This window comes from Babylonia areolata, chromosome 8 (assembly GCF_041734735.1).
Source record: "Babylonia areolata isolate BAREFJ2019XMU chromosome 8, ASM4173473v1, whole genome shotgun sequence".
In the NCBI taxonomy this organism is placed as follows: Eukaryota; Metazoa; Mollusca; class Gastropoda; order Neogastropoda; family Buccinidae; genus Babylonia; species Babylonia areolata.
This window is the reverse complement of record NC_134883.1, coordinates 11,860,310-11,872,809: the sequence shown is the minus strand read 5'-3', so window position 1 is coordinate 11,872,809 and position 12,500 is coordinate 11,860,310. Positions and strand designations below refer to the sequence as shown.

Here is a 12,500-nt window from a genome sequence, read left to right as displayed (position 1 = left end):
GAACGAGCACGCACACGCACTCTTCGATTTAACTCACTCAGTACGGCCAGACCACTCTTCTCCTCTACACAGACCCCTCGGATGTCCAGTGGGTGTCTGAATGACCCAACCTTTAGCTTCCGTCGTCAGAATTGTGGTATTCTTTGTCAACATTCACCTCTTCAGTATAAGAGCCTTCCGCCTGCAATATTTTGATGATGGTAATTGGGGTGAAACGCTGTTAACGTCTTCTCTTTCGCCGTTCGTATGGACAGAGTTAAAAGGGCTGGGAGTAACAAAGTAAAATACCTTGTACACGAGCTTAGAAAACGGAGAACCAGAGTTGTAACGGAAGTACAGTGGTGGACTTGGGGACAGAGCGACTCGACCAACGCCAGCTCGAGACAAGGCGGTGATGATGAGGGAGGGAGGAAGGGAGATAAAAAAAGAAAAAAAAGGTTACTTCCCTTACGCTCGCACACTGACCAACACAATCATTATGTTGGTTGGGTCACTGCCTGTTCGGTCAGCTTAAATAGCACATGTGTGTGTGTGTGTGTGTGTGTGTGTGTGCAGAGAGCGAGCACGCGTTGTTGTTTTTTTGTTTGGTTGGTTTTCTTTGTGTGTGTGTGTGTGTGTGTGTGTGTGTGTGTGTGTGTATAAAGGTGTAGGGAAGGAAAATGTGGAAGTTGGTAAGATGACTGCAAAAGCGGGTGTCTTAAGAGAGGGGGCAGCATTCGCAAACACATTGCCCCTCATGAATGGGGTAAACAGTGTACAACAATATAGTATCTGCATTTGACTAATAATCATAATCTTAATCCTAAAGAGAGACAGAGACAGAGAGAGAGAGAGAGAGAGAGAGCCAACCCTTAAACAAGCAAGACAGATAAGAGGGCATACACACGACAGACAGACAGACAGACAGACAGACAGACACAATGAGAACCACAGAGGGCAACGCAAAGGCCCGAGACCGACAGCGCTTGTGTGTGTGTGTATGTGAGAGAGAGAGAGAGAGAGAGACAGACAGACAGACAGAGAACCAGCCCCTACTAAGCAAGCCAGACAGATAAGAGTGCACACACAACACAGACACAATAAGAACCACAGACGGCAGAAACGCAAAAACCCGAGACCAACAGCGCTTGTGTGTGTGTGTATGTATGTGTGTGTGTGTGTGTGTGTGTGTGTGTGTGTGTGTGTGTGTGTGTGTGTGTGTGTGTGTGACAGACAGACAGACACACACACAGAGACAGAAAACCAGCCCTTACTAAGCAAGCAATACAGATAAGAGGGCACACACACACACACACACACACACACACACACACAACACAGATACACAATAAGAAACCACAGAGGCAAAGCAACGCTTAAGCCCCGAGACAGACAGACAGACAACCAGTGACAGGCAAGACGAGAGATAAAAAGACAGGCAGGCAGGCAGTCCAAGATCACACAGACAGAGAGAACTCACACACTACATGACAACACAACCCAGCGAAGATGCGTGCACGTTGAACGTATGTTGTCCCGCCTCCTCCCCCCCCCCCCCCCCCCGGAACCCCCCTCGCCCCCCCCCCCCCCCCCCTCCACCTGTGTCTCTCTCGCCTGCGCACTTGCCTCGATATTAAAACATTTTCTTCACGTTACCATACAGTACTGGCTGCACTGCACTGCACTGCACTGCACTGCACTGCACCGCTTCCAGTGCATCTCTGGCATCAACAGCAGCAGCAGCAGCAGCAGCGGCAATAATAATAATAATAATAATAATAACAACGTGCAACGGGGCGGGAGCAGAAACATCCACCGTGAAATTTTATCATCATTTAACTTTTATCTATTTCGGGTTGTTTTTTTTTGTGTGTGTGTTTTTTGTTTGTTTGTTTGTTTTTGTTTTTTTGTTGGTTTTTGTTTTCTGTTGTTCTTCCGTCTGTTAGAAAAATAAAGAATAAAGAACAAATAAATACAGTCCACGAGTTAAACCCTTTACACACACACACACACACACACACACACACACACACACACACACACACACACACAAATGGAGCATTTCAAGATTTGGATGCCATGATGAATATAAAAATGCTGTTTTAAATTGTTGTTGTTGTTGTTGCTTTTTAAGACTTCCAAAACCATCCACGTTCCGTCTTCCTGTGCCCACCCACCACCTTCGATTATATAACATTCAAAGTCACCCCTGCCTCCCCCCCCCCCCCCCACCCTCCCTCGCACCCCCACCCTTAATTTTATTTTTCATTTAATTATTCCTCATTTTTTTCACATTCTGCTTCATGAATATCGTAATATGAAAGCGCAGCCACACTATCGATTAGAATGAATATATTCTGTCAATAATTCTGTCACTAAAACACTTGACAATTGTTTTTCTGTAAGATAACTGTGATGTGAATAACACGTTTTGATGACACGATGGCAGTAAAGGTGTGTGTGTGTGTGTGTGTGTGTGTGTGTGTGTGTGTGTTTGCACTAGCTTGCTCTGGGCTGCAGGTTTGTTTTTCGTTGTTGTTTTTGTTTAGTTTTTTTTGTGGTGTGTGTGTGGGGGGGGGGGGGGGGGAATTCTTTCGATCATTTTCCCCCTCTCCAACAACAAACTGCACACTTCATCAACACAAAAAGCCCCCCAATACAAATCCCCACCCCCCCCCAACCCCCCGCCCCCCCATCCACCTTCTCTTCTCTACTCAGTTTTCCCCTATCACCTCCCTCCGGGCAACTTCGGGAGAGAGACAAGCGGCGCATGTTTCCCTACCCGGGGTACAACAAATAACACCCCCCCCCGCCCCCACCCCCCACCCCCACCCACAATCCAAATCGATGGTAACCAACCCGAAAGCTCTCATCAACACCCCAGCCCCTCCCCCCCCCCACTCCCCCCCCCCACCCTCTAACCGCACCCACATCCCTGACCCCACTCTCTCCATCCCACCACCCACCCACCCCCCACCTCCCACCCCTCTCTCTCTCTCCTGCTGCCAACAAACCATTTAGCTCAAGACTAACGACCTGGTTGAACTGTTGTTGCAAGCGCATGCGGTCTGAACGCATCGTTTGCTGCGACAACAGGCCCCGGGCTATCTTCTTACCCCCGCGCCCACCCCCTCACCCCCCACCTCACCCCCATCCTCCCCCTACTCAAACTCTACCCCCCACTCCACACACAAACCCCACCCCCCACCACCATCCCATCCTCTCTACCTTTATGCTTTGCTTGCAACCATCAACTGTTGAACAGTGGGAGAGGTGTGCGTGTGTGTGTGTGTGTGTGTGTGTGTTTGGTGAGGTTTGGTAGAGCGGGTGCAATTCAGTTGGTTGTTGGTGGTGGAGGGTTGCGTGGGTTATTTTATTTTTTTTATGTTATTTTTGTATTAATTGAATAACATAATCTACTCCTTCGAATCCACACACACACACACACACACACCCTCACTCGCTCGATCCCCCCTCTCTCCCTCTCTCTCGGTCTCCCCCACCCCCACCCCCTCCCTCTCTTCCTCGTCCTCCTCAACCAGTCGACTGTAGGTGTGTGCGCGCGCGCGTGCAAAAAAACGGCCGTTGTTCACGTGCCATAGAGCAGACAAGTGTTGAGGGAGGCGCTCTAGAATATGCACGGTGTGTGAAAATATTGTTCTGCATGCATCGCATATAACGGGTTAAACACGATGTCCATCGATCGAGTGCTCTCCTAACTTTCTACAATGCTCTCTCTCTCTCTCTCTCTCTCTCTCTCTCCACTCTGTTTTCATCAGCCCATAATAATCGAAATAAAAGTCCTGCGAGGACATTCGCCATCTATATTACGATGCCATTAATTCATTACTCCTCCTCTCTCTTTAACTCCTCTCCTTTTTTTCTTTCTTTCTTTCTTTCTTTTTTTTTCTTTGTTTAAGGATTTCTCGGCCCACTGAACGCAGGAGAGGGACGAACTTGATGCTTTCCTGGCTTGATGCGTGTCCTGGGGATTAATAATGATAAATCATATTTGAAAAAGAATGAAATTGAATATTTGTATCAATAATCTAGTCAACAATCGGACCTCCTTTTCCCTGCCCGCCCCCCTCCCCCTCCTTACCCTCCACAACTGAAACCATCAATTACCGTTCCTTTTGCTCCACAGTATACAAAAAAAAAAGGTTTCAACGCATCAGTAAGGGGTTCAACAACTGGTTTTTTGGGGGTTTTTTTTTTGTTTTTTTTATTGTTGAATTGATGATGTTGTTGTTCGTTTAAAAACGAACCAGCAAAAACTCTTGAATCTGCATGAATGAACAAGCAAGATCTGCATGTCTCTATAAGGAGGATAAGGGGGGTGGGGGCGAACACACCCAGTAACCTGGACGTCTATTCCCGATGCTTTTCTGCACTGACAAGAGAAAAGTTTGTTTTCGTGGGTTGTTGTTTTTTTATGACCCCCCCCCCCCCCCCACACACACACACACACCCACACACCCTCCAATAAACGCTTCGTTTCCTGACACTGTCCGCTCTTATTTCATCAGGAGACTAGCTGTTGGGGTGTCGACCTTATTGACCCCTCCCCCCCCCTCCCCTCCTCTTCCGCCCCCCACTACCCCCTTCCCTCTCCCCACCACCCCGGCACCAAAGAAAGAAACCGACCTGGGGATTTCTTCTCCCCCCCCCCCCCCGCCCCCCATCCCCTCTCCCAGTCTCTTTTCATTTCTTTCTCTCCGACTCCGACCTGTCTTCACAAAACGCAACAAACTCATTTCTTCTGTCAACGGTAACTGATGGTGGTGGTGGTGGTGGTGGTGGTGGTGCTTCCCCTCCTTCCCTCTCCTCCTCCTCCTCCTTCTCCTTCCTCCTCCTCCTCTTTGTCCTTGATTTCCCACCTCTCCAACCGCCTTTTAGTCCCCCCCCCCCCCCAAGAGTCCCCACCCCTCCCACCTCCTGTCCCTCAATCCCTCAAGTTATCTGTCATACCACCTTCAACAGTCACTACTTGCTTGCTTGCCGTGTCGCGTCTGGTGGTATTGGTGGTGGTATTGGTGCTGGTGGTGGTGGTAAAACAAAACGGCGCTCTGCTAGCAACCACTCCCTGAATGCGCGGCCACGGGGGGCCACTTACTTCGTAAGACGTGTGTGTGGTCTCAGTCCCCGACCCCCCACCCCCCCTCTCCCTTCTACCCCACCAACCCCCATCCCCCAATAACTCACCCCCTCCCCCAGCACCCCCTGGACCCTCCCCACCACCCGGCCCCGCCCATTTCTCTCCTTTGTTCTGTCAGCAGAAATGAATGAGGGACGTGGCAAGGCGGGGGTCCCCTGACGACGTTGTTGCTGGCTGTATGCTACTACTACTACTACTACTACTACTACTACTGGTACCGCGCCGGCTCTGGAACTGGTCAAAAGGGAGATGAGGAAGGAAGGGGGAGAGAGAGGAGAGAGGAGGACGAGGACGACGAAGAGGAGGAGGAGGAGGAGGAGGAGGAAGACAAAAAAAAAAAAAAAAAGATTCACGCCATTTCCAAACCAAACCCTCACTCCCTAAACACCCGCCGCCACCACCCTCCCCCAACGCCGCCACCCCTCCCCCCGCCACACACACACAACCCCCCACACACACACTCAACCCCAAGACCCCCACCCACCTTGCTTGTCTCGTACCATGCAGCAACAGACAGCCGACAGGATGAGGTCCAAGGGCTTGGGCGAGGCGTGATGTGACTGTACAATGGACCCAGACCAAGGGTGGCTTCGTTAAAAGAGATGGGCGGGGAGGGAGGAGGGAGGTGGGAGACAGAGAGAGAGAGAGAGAGAGAGAGGAGAGGAGAGAGGGGGGAGGTGTTGGGGAAGGAAGGAAGGAGGTCGTGATAGTCAGGCGCATCTAAGAGCTTCTCTGATTTTTTTCCCTTGTGGGCAGCAGCAGCAGACTTGCACAGAACCCAGTTTTATCACACACACACACCCTTACCCGCCCCCCCTCCTACCCCCGCCCCCACCACCCACCCACCCACACACACACACACACACACACACACCCAACCCCTTTCTTCTGAATTCCCCTAAGGTGACGAAAATCGTGGTTAATGGTCATTAACGAAGCCTCGTTCATCACTGTCCCAAGCTGTGATTGCCGAATTGCGTGTCAACTTGTGTCCCCCCACCCCCACCCCCCCATCCCAAACCATGCCCCCATACTGAAACCAAACCTGTTTGCTATTTAATGCAAAATTCTAACTTTATTCTGATCCAAGTTATAAAAAAAAAGAAAATAAATAGATAAACAAATAAATAAATAAAATGGACGCGGACAGACAGTACGTTCTTAAATTGTGCTGAAGATTTTAAACGGCGCAGATTTTGACCAACCAATGGCACATAACAAATAATGTGTACATGATCATTTCAACGTCTTTTAATCTTTTATCTCAACCTCATTTTCCCCCACGTACTTTATTATTTTCATTCTTTTATTTATTTGCGGGTTCTTCAACCTTCACATTGCCTGCCATAACTTGCTGCTTCTTGTTTTTCTTCATTGCCACGATGCTACACACCTTCTGAAGGTTGTTCAGCAGTTTTTATTATCATCATCATTATCATCATCATCATCATCATTTTGTTTTGTTTTTTTCTTTTCCTAATCAACCTCGGGTTAATACACGCACGCACACACACCTTCACACACACCCCCACCTCCTCACGATGCCCTCCCACCCTTATCCGACCCCCCAACTCACACACACACACACACACACACACACACGCAACCAAAACTTTAAGTGGGATTGGAACAGTTTCTTTTAGCTGTTACCGACTCGGGACTTACTTCTCGATTAAATATTTCATAGAACTACTTCACCAAGACTCAACATTACGAGTGGTCGTCTTGATGACCGACGGAAAGTAAGAGAGAGAGAGAGAGAGAGAGAGAGAGAGAGAGAGAGAGAGAGAGAGACACACACACACACAGAGGTGGGGATAGAGAGAGAGACAGAGGTGGGGAGGGACAGAGAGAGCGAGACTTAAGCTAAAAGCACCAAAGGACCTTTTTCGGTGTCTGAAGACCTCTCGTCCCTTCTAGCCACGGTGTGACGTCATCCTAGGCGTCTCTATACTTAGACCAACTCTGGACCCCATCTTTTCTTCATCATTTTCTTCTCCTCCTTCTTTTTACTTCTTCTTCTTCTTCTCTGTATACCAACCACCATGAGGTTAGGCAAAACACGAGCGCTAAAGGCATCAGCCAAGGTCTACATCTTACGCCCCAACTCTCCTCACACCATTTGCCTCCCCCCCCTCCCCCAACCCCCCTCCACACGGGGGCAAATTGATCGTGGGTTTTGGGGCAGACGCGCATGTTTTTCTTTTCCCTTGATGGATCGGGGGGAGAGTGGGGGGATGGGGGGGGGCAGAGGTGTCTGAGGGGATTTACATACACTCTTTTAAGCGCAATTAGCTGGCACCTCCAGAGAGTCGCTGAGTATGTCTATGCGTGTGTGCGTGTGTGACGGGATTCGGGGTGGGAGGGAGAGGAGAGACAGACAGACAGACAGACAGACACAGAGAGGGATTTAGAGACAGACAGACAGACAAACAGAAAGACAGAGGCAGACAGATGCATAGAAATATTGAGAGAAAGACACAAGAAGAGAAACGTCACACATGATTTATATTGAGAGAGACAGAAATGAACAAAGAAGGAGAGAGAGAGAGACAGACACACACACACACACACACACACACACACACACACACACACACACAGAGCCTTTTCGGGAGGTCAGCCAGCCCTTCATATGTCCATTAAAAAAAAAGGGTGCTTCGGAATGTCTCGAAGACAATCTTATTTTGCAAAGCTCGCCACCCCAAAACCTGGGGGTGGACTATTAACTCACTCAGTACGGCCAGTCCTCTCTTCTCCTCTACAAAGACCCCTCGGATGTCCAGTGGGTATCTGAATGACCCAACCTTCAGCTTCCGTCGTCAGAATTGTGGTATTCTTTGTCAACATTCACCTCTTCAGTATAAGAACCTTCCGCTTGCAATATTTTGATGATGGTAATTGGGGTGAAACGCTGTTAACGTCGTCTCTTTCGCCGTTCGTATGGAGAGAGTTAATTAATAGAAGTAGATCGAAGGCTTGACAGGGTGAGGTGGGGTGGGGGGGGGAGGGTTGGGGAAGGGGAGGTCGGGCAGGGGGGGGGGGAGGGACGGGGGTGTCGGAGAGAAGAAAGAAAGAAAGAGTAGAGGGGTGAGGGGTGGGGGTTGGTGGGGTTGGGTGGTAAAGGAGCTGTAGAACATAAATTATGTAGAAACAGTATCAGCATCAGTATCAGTAGCTCTCAAGGAGGCGTCCACGGCGTTCGGACAATGCCATATACGCTACACCACTTCTGACAAGCAGGTGCCTGACCAGGAGCGTAAGAAACCCAACGCTCTTAGTCAGGCCTTGAGAAAAAAAGAAGAAAAAAAGAGATAATAATAATAATAAATAATAATAATAATAATAAATAAATAAATAGATAGATAAATAAATAAATAAATGAAATTAACACAAACATACAATAATGATGATAAACAGGCAAATAAGCAAACAAACGTAAAACATGCAGACACACATACATAAGAGATACGCAACAAACATGCAGTTTCACAGATATGAAAGCACACACAAATAATGCACATGAACGTACACAAGCCCCGATAGACACGCACACGCACGCACGCACGCACGCACACACACACACACACACACACACACACACACACACGTTATTGCCCTCCCTCTCCCACCCACTCCACCCACCACCCTGCATTCCAACCCCTACATCCCGAACCGTTTTTTTTTTGTTTGTTTTTTTCTTCTTTTTTTTTTAAATTTTCGTTTGTTTGTTTTTGTTTGTTTGTTTGTTTGTTTGATTGTTTTCTTTTCTTTCTTCCTTTACAGTGCTTTCAATTCCTTTAGCAGCGTCTGTGATGACACACACACACACACACACACACATATATATATATATATATATATATATATATATATATATATATATATATATACATATCGTCATGAGTCATTAGAAATTACCTGGGAAGGATCGTTACTCTTTGATTATGTTGTTATCTACTTTGGCCCTTGTACAGTTAGCCCAACCTCACCCCCCCCTCTCTCTCTCTCTCTCTCTCTCTCTCACACACACACACACACACACACACACACACACACACACACACTTACGCCATCTTAGAATAATCGATAGATTGTGGTCTCCTTTCCATTCTTATTCCATGTGTGCTGTGCTGAGAAAGCAGTGAGTGAGGAAGTGAGAGAGAGTGAGAGAAGTGTGAGGGAAAGACCGGGCAGGGGGGTTGGGGGGGGGAGAGAGAGAGAGAGAGAGAGAGAGAGAGAGAGAGGCAGACAAAGGGAGAGAGAGAGAGAGGCAGACAAAGGATACACAGAGACGGAAACTGATTTCAACAAGATACGGCTTCTCTTACCTGATGACGTATTCTCTCTCTCCCTCTCTCTCTCACACAGGATTCTCCGTGTTTGTTAAAGTCAGTGGTACTTCTTTAATCCGGTTCTCCACTCAGCGAACCCAAGCAAAAGCTCGAAATCTGAAACACACGATTTGAAACACATGTTAGGACAGGCCTAAATCACAAGATGGGGGGTGGGGGGGGAAATGGGGTAGAGAGGGAGGGAGTGATGGGTGGCGGGGAGGGGTGGTGGTGGCGGGGGGAGGATCCTTGATGAAAGATAGATCTTTAACATATTTTTTTCGGGGGGACAGACAAACAGAAAGAGACAGGGGCAGAGACAGATACAGAGACAATAGACAAACAAACAGACAGACAGAGAGAGAGAGAGAGTAAAACGGAAACAGAGGGAGAAATAGGGGTGTAACATACACAGAAGGCCAAGCATGAGCAAAAAAAAAAAAAAAACACCCAAAAAACATTAAGTCCCTTGGGGACACTGAAACATTTTTCACGTCCATCACACACACACACACACACACACACACACACACACATACAAACAAAAACAGCATTGTCAAAAAAATAAACAAAAGAAAATGTCCACAGGAGCAAACAAGCAAATGCACATTAACAAGTCATTTTCCCTCGCAATGGATAATTCTTTTCCCTCCTCCCTCCCTCCCTCTCCTCTCTCTCTCCCTTTCTCCACAAAAAAACAACATACGTGCACACACACACACACACACACACACACACACACACTCACACACAAAGCCAGGGATGCCAAACTGCCCCTACAAGAAATACAATTACAAAGAAAGAAAAAAAGACAATAATCGTATGTATATATTATGTGCGTAAAAACCCACAAAAACATAAGCAATAAAAACAAATAGGCAATGAATCCATATATTCAACAATAAAATAAAGTAAAATAATCCCTATTCTTTACAGAAAGCAAACGCGTATTCACGAGAGAGAAAGAGAGAGAGAGAGAGGGACAGAGAGAGAGAGAGAGTGACAGCTGAAAGAAAAAGAAAAGAAAAAAAAAGAGGGAAAATAAAAGCCTTAACAGAATCCGTATCGACAACCTCTTCTGTATCAAGCATGGAACACTCCTTCTTCCTCGTCCTTATTTTTCTTTTTTCTTTTCTTTTCCTTTATTTCCTCCTCCTCCCCCCCCCCCCTCCCCACCTTTTCTCCCTTCTTCTTCTTCTTTTTTCTCTGTCTTTCTCTGTAAAACGGTGCACGGCTAACAACTGAAAGGTTTCTTCTCAGCACCCCCCTCCCCCCCACCCAAACCCTCTCCACCCCGTCCCCAATCTCCAGACTCTCTCTCTCCACCCCCTCCTCTCTCTCTCTCTCCACCCCCTCCTCTCTCTCTCTCTCTCTCTCTCTCTCTCTCTCTCTATTCCGCCTTTCAGCCACGGTTTTCCCGAGAGAGGAGACCTCTGGCGCAGACATGGGAAGAAAATGGGTTAATCTAGTCATGTTCGTTCCAATTTTTACTCCTTGCCGACGTCCACACACACACACGTACACACACACATACAAACACACACACACACACACACACACACACACACACACACACACACAGGGAGGAGGAGGAGGAGGAGGAGGAAGGGGAGAAGAGATAGAAAGCCAGAGAAAAAAGGGGGAGACACATGTTTGTTTTAGAAACTCTTTGTCTGTGCAGTCGATGGTGCTTCCCTAGCCAAACATGTTTTGGTCAGTCCGCTCGGTCATCAGGCTGAACTAGAAGGGGTTCGGGACTGGACACCCACACACACACACACACGATACGCACCCCCCAACACACACGACACAATCCCCCAACACACACACACACATACACGACACCCACCCCCAACACACACACAAACACGACACGACACGCCCCCCCCCCCTGGATAACGCATGCCTTCTTTGAGCCCCTCTGCTAACTGAAGCCAGCGGAAGTGTTCATTCAGCCATTTTACTACTCGCGTCAGCATAGCGCGAAGCAGTAACTTCGTATGTAGCCAAGCGCTCAACTGGCTTCACGGCAAACTCTCACTTGCTCGCGGCATTAGTTAAGCTGTCATTCCTGTGTGTGCTTCCACGGCAAGTTTGCGCTACGTGTGTCTGCACTGTTCTCCTGTAATAACTTTAAATAGATAAACCATTGGCAGATTTCAATCAAGACACAACATTTGGCAATGTGGTGGGGGCAAGCATAACACGATTTCATCGAAGATACACGGCTAAAGTTCAGAACCTACCACCAGTTAGCAGACGACTTGTCAACGGACTGACGGCTGGATACAAGAAACAATATGGCGTCCAGTTGGCTTCAGCTTTCCTGGCCAATGAGCTATCCATTTTTTTCTTCTTTTTTTTGTGGAGAGTGGGTGCTGTGGAGTGAAGGATCGGGAGTGGGGGGGTGGGCGGGGGGGGGGAGGGTTTTTTTTTTGGGGGGGGAGCAGATGGGGGGTTGGGGCGGGGGTGGGGGTCTCCAGGGTTTTCTGTCTTTTAGGCACACGAGAGCTGGAGAGAGGTCGATGGCAATCATGTAAAAAGCTGCCCGCGCCCTCCCACTACACACACCAACGTCCACCCACATCCACACCCACCACCAACACCACCACAAAAAAAAGAAGAAAAAAAAAGAAAGAAAACAGAAAAAAAAACCCGGACGGTTGTGTAGGGATGGTGAGTAAAAATAAAATAATAATAAAATGAAAAAAATTCGGGAGTGGTCGGGGAGGGTGGAGGGGGGGAGCATCATCTACATGGCAAAAGTGAAAGTCTTGTCTTGTCTCAGAATAGAAAGGGATGGTGGGGGGTGCGGGGCGGGATGGAGGAGGTCGGAGGGGGGGGGGGGGGGAGAGACAATCCAATTTATATGCTCACGCTTACTGCTTCCTTCACCCCCTAACCCTTTTGTTTCTGCAAGGCCTCTGCTTGCTTTCTTTGAGAGGGAAGGAGAGAGAGAGAGAGAGGGACAGAGTGACAGAAACTAAGGCAGTAGGGCCGACAGAGACAGACAGAGGAAGAAGACAGGA

General features: G+C 48.2%; 1 protein-coding gene across 4 annotated transcripts in view; it reads right to left on the bottom strand.

Annotated features, from left to right (window-relative positions):
* LOC143284538 (plexin-B-like) overlaps positions 1 to 12,500 on the bottom strand; it is a 440,596-nt gene that overhangs the window by 303,840 nt on the left and 124,256 nt on the right. For all 4 annotated transcript variants that reach the window (XM_076591286.1, XM_076591287.1, XM_076591288.1 and 1 more), the window contains one exon: positions 9,469 to 9,588. The gene's annotated coding sequence lies outside the window, so the exon portion shown is untranslated. The remainder of the gene's footprint in view (positions 1 to 9,468; positions 9,589 to 12,500) is intronic.